Source organism: Myotis davidii, unplaced genomic scaffold, assembly GCF_000327345.1.
Source record: "Myotis davidii unplaced genomic scaffold, ASM32734v1 scaffold1221, whole genome shotgun sequence".
In the NCBI taxonomy this organism is placed as follows: domain Eukaryota; kingdom Metazoa; phylum Chordata; class Mammalia; order Chiroptera; family Vespertilionidae; genus Myotis; species Myotis davidii.
The window spans coordinates 76667-81564 of NW_006291616.1; the positions used below are offsets into that span (position 1 = coordinate 76667).

At 47.6% G+C, this 4898-nt stretch overlaps 2 protein-coding genes across 2 annotated transcripts in view; both read right to left on the reverse strand.

Annotated features, from left to right (window-relative positions):
• Positions 1–4898, reverse strand: part of LOC102752090 (hepatoma-derived growth factor-related protein 3) — a 70493-nt gene that overhangs the window by 64955 nt on the left and 640 nt on the right. The window lies entirely within an intron of this gene.
• Positions 1–4898, reverse strand: part of BNC1 (basonuclin 1) — a 32115-nt gene that overhangs the window by 4732 nt on the left and 22485 nt on the right. The window lies entirely within an intron of this gene.

A 4898-nucleotide genomic window follows, 5' to 3' on the forward strand; every position in this document is an offset into this window, starting at 1 on the left:
ATAACTGCCCTCCCCTGTTGGCCATCTTGTGGTGGCCATCTTGTGTCCACATGGGGGCGACCATCTTTGACCACATGGGGGCAGCCATCTTGTGTGTTGGAGTGATGGTCAATTTGCATATTACCTCTTTATTATCTAGGCTAAGCAAATCCATGGAAGCAGGAAGTAGATTAGTGGTTGTCCGGGACCCTTCAGTCTACAGGCTGTTGCTCTATTCACTGAGCCAAACTGGCTAGGGCTAAAGTAAATAGTTTTTGAGAGCTTGATTAGAGGAGTAGATATTGTCTGATCCTTATGTTTAAGGACAAAAAGCGAGTTCTCACCTGTCAGTTGAAGGTCTGCAGATTGGAAAGAATGCTCTCAGAATCTGGGAGGCCCATGCTTTTCTGATGTTCTGAGGCTGACGGGGAAAGTGATTACTGAGATCAGTTTTCTCTCCATCAGTGTGCGGTGGAGGCTCAGGTTAATTTGAATATAAATGGAGATGCCAGCCCTAGCTGGTTTGGCTCAGTAGATAGAGCGTCGGCCTGAGGACTGAAGGGTCCCAGGTTCCATTCCGGTCAAGGGCACTTGCCCAGGTTGCAGGCTTGATCCCCAGTAGGGGGCGTGCAGGAGGCAGCCATTCCATGATTCTGATCATTGATGTTTCTGTCTCTCTCTCCCTCTCCTTTCTTCTCTGAAATCAATAAAAAATATATTTAAAATAAATGAAGATGCTGCCTCAAGGCTGGAGACTTAGAGTTGCATTGATAATTGACAGTTAAGTTGCCTTTCTGTAGCCACACACCTGGGAGGGGAGACTCAGAGTGGCCAACCTTGAGGGGGAGAGGTCATGACCCCATCCCCTCAGTCAGATGGGCCTGGCCAGGAGAGATGCTAGCAAGTGGATGATAGAGACCTCTCTTCTGGAAATTCCGCATGTATAATTTGTTTATTTGTTTGCTTTTACTATATTTTTATTGACTTCAGAGAGGAAGGGAGAGGGAGAGAGAGATAGAAACATCACGCCCCACACTGGGGATGGAGCCCACAACCCAGGCATGTGCCCCGACCGGGAATTTGAACCGTGACCTCCTGGTTCATAGGTCGACGCTCACCCACTGAGCCACCGAGGCCGGGCCGCGCATATAATTTATTTTTACTTTTTGGTTTCATACCTGTCTCCTTGGTTGGCCTCTAACTTCCACCAGAGCAGGGACCCTGTACGTTGACCTCACCACTGTACACTCGGCAGTGCTTGGCACACAGTAGGTGAGTTCTCAATTCGTGCCTGTGGATTGCGTTAACGTAAAAACATTCAAACCTGTAAAGAATTTTTGTGAGTTTATTTGAGTCAAACTGTCGACAATTGCTGGAAGCAGAATCTCAACGGACAGGGATAATGCTCCGGAGAATGGTGGTTTTCACCTTGTTTATTGATTGATTGATTGATTTTTTTTTGGTCTGAAGTTTTACATATGTCTCCTCCCCCCGCCCCCATTAACCCTTCCCGCCACCACTCCTACCCCTGAGGGCCAGCCCCCACCGCCTCAGTGTCTGTGTCCATCGGTTATGCTAATGTGCATGCAGACAAGTCTTTTGGTGGATCTCTAACCCCCCTCCCACCTTGTCCAGCGGCTCTCAACCTTCCTAACGCCGCGACCCTTAAATACAGTTCCTCATGTTGTGGTGACCCCCACCCATAAAATTATTTTCGTGGCTACTTTATAACTGTCATGTTGCTATTGTTAGGAATCATCATGTAAATATCTGATAGGCAGGATGTATTTAGGCGACCCCTGTGAAAGGGTCGTTCGACCGCCAAAGGGGTCGCGACCCACAGGTTGAGAACCGCTGTAATTTAGACGTTACAATCGAGAGAGGAGACGTACGTGGGTTACATGATATCCATTGGTGATAGATGAGGGAGGCGGGAGAAAGCCAGGCTGGGAAGACTCTGGGAGTGGACAAAAAATAAAACGATAGACACACACTTCTTTTACTGAGGTGGTGCGGGGTAGTTAACATCAATAATGAACATGATAACAGTAACAGTGAAGGAATTTATGGTCCCTGTCCTGCTGCCCGGGCGCATTTGGTTGTGGAGGGGGAAAGAGAAGTTACCAGTTACTCAGACATTTCATAGGTGTGTTATCTTAGATGCAAAAAGACAACAGGCTCAGTTAAGTAAAAATTGACCTTGTCAGGGAAAATACCGGCCTAGGACATGACTACCCACTGCAACTGCTTTTAGTTAAAGTTGTTGTTTTGTTTTTGTTTGTAAACATATTTTTTTCATTGATTTCAGAGAGGAAGGGAGAGAGATAGAGAAATAGAAACATCAATGATGAGAGAGAAGTATTGATTGGCTGCCTCCTGCATACCCCCTAAGGCAGGGTCACCCTGGGGATCCCGGGCATATGCCCTGACCGGAATCGAACCCTGACCTCCTGGGTTCATAGGTTGATGCTCAACTACTGAGCCACGCCAGCCGGGCTAGTTCAAGTTTTAATTTCAGACCGTCCTTTGTGGTTACTTTGCAAGATTGCCACGCAGGCCTTCCCTGAGCTTGTCAGCTTAGCATGTGGCCCCTCTCGTCCGCAAGGAAAGCCCCAGATGAGGGGCGAATGCGGAGGAGGGGAGACCCAGAGAAGCTGTTACTTGGCCGAAGCCACCGGGTTAGTAGGTGGAGTAGCTAAGAACAGTGGGACAGGGAGAGCCGGCTCTTAACCAGACCCAGGGCGGCCCCGGGTGTTTACCGGGAGTTGGCCAGGTGGTGGCGCCATCCCTCAATGCAAAGAAGCAGGAGGAGGGAAAGGTTGATTGGCAGGGAAATGACACAGTGAGTTGGGACAGGTTGAGCTGGAGAAGCTGTTGGTTATTCCGTGATATGCAAGAACAGTCCAGAGGGCAGCTCCAAGGACCCTGCTGGGGCAGACAGTTAAGGCCGTGGGGGTGAAGGAGACACCCTAGGGCAGTGATGGCGAACCTTTTGAGCTCGGCGTGTCAGCATTTTGAAAAACCCTAACTTAACTCTGGTGCCGTGTCACATATAGAAATTTTTTGATCTTTGCAACCATAGCAAAACAAAGACATATTTTTCTATTTATTTTATATATTTAAATGCCATTTAACAAAGAAAAATCAACCAAAAAATGAGTTCGCATGTCACCTCTGACATGCGTGTCAGAGGTTCGCCATCACTGCCCTAGAGAGAGCATAGTGTGAGGCGCGAGAAAGGCCCCAGAGGGACCAGCGTGCACCACAGAGACACACGTCATTAAAAAATATTATATATATATATATACACACATATATATATAGCTCCACACAGGATCGAGCCCGCAACCCGGGCATGTGCCCTTACTGGGAATCGAACCGTGACCTCCTGGTTCACAGGTCCATGCTCAACCACTGAGCCATGCCAGCCGGGCTCCATTGATTTTTATAGAGAGTGGAAGAGAGAGGGAAAGACAGAGAGAAACATCGATGTGAGAGAAACACATGGACTGGTTGCTTCCTGCAGGAGCCTCAACCAGGGCCTGGGCTGGGGAGGATCCTGCAACTGAGGTCCGTGCCCTTGACCGGAATCAAACCGGGACCCTTCGGTCCGCAGGCCAGCGCTCTATCCACTGAGCCGAACCGACCAAGGGTACCACTTCCTTTCTTTGGACCTCAAGAATTGCTGCCTTTCCTGTCTTGAGGTGGCAGAGGTTACTGATCCGAGGGCCAGTCCTCCAGCCCTCCCCTGGGTTTTCAGCTCTGTAAGATTCGTGGTGTGTGTGAGTGTGAGAGTGTGTGTGAGTGTGAGAGTGTGAGTGTGTGTGTGTGAGTGTGTGTATGTGTGTGTGACCACCAGCACCCACACAACAAGCAGCCCATGTAAAACAAAACTGGCTTTACAAAATGTTTGTCTTCTTAAACAAAAAGTATGCCATATATTTTTATTAAATCATAGAAAACTCATTTGTATACACTTTTTTTTTTTCCACTTTGGGAAACCGGGAATAGTGAACAGCTGGGTAACAAAACCGATGAACAATAATACATCTATCTCCCTTTAAGCACAGACAAGTTTGAAGTTGTCACATTTATTTATTTTTAAACGTTGAAATAAATCAGTAACAGCTTGTTGGCTTCTTTCACCTTTAGGCCATGGGAATACTCTCTCTTACCACCCGCAATTCTCTCTAAGGATGTTTTTCATTACTTAAAGCAACCATAACGTTCAAAGACGGTGACCTTGAAGTCTTCATATGAAATTGACTTCTTTTTCCCTACCCCGGGCTTTTAGAGAACTGTAAACGTCGAATTTCACGAGATGGGACCGATCATGCTTCCTGTCTACAACAGTAAAGGTGTACACCGGCGTGGACTATAGTTCAGAATAAGTTAAATATTAAGACACACAGTATGGCAGTAACATCCTACTTTTCTTTCTACCATGTAACTCCGGAAGTTCCCCCTAATCTTACAAGTCTATAAAGGATGGAGACGGAGGGATCCGGGGATACTGACAATGCATACCCACCGTCTGAACCACACTCTCTAAACGCTTGGGTCAAAAATATATATACACAAACTGTCCTGCCGGGGTCGCGCCTGCGCCCATTCCGCAGGGCAGCGCCGGGAGCAGACTCTGAACTCCCCGCAATGAACATAGGCAGTGGGTTTGACGTTTAGGGTCGTCACTCCTTCTGCTTTCGATCAAGACGCCCCCTTCCCTCCCCCCTCGCCCCAAGTCACACTGTGACATGTCTGCACTCACCCCTTATACTCACATATATAAACACAAATTAAATATCATCAAAATTATCTTAAATTAAATCGAAGACTGCTATTTTTAAGTGCATGGTCTCCCCCGTCCCCAGCTTCTCGAATGCTCCGGAGCATCATCTCAATTTGTTGAGGTTCTGCCT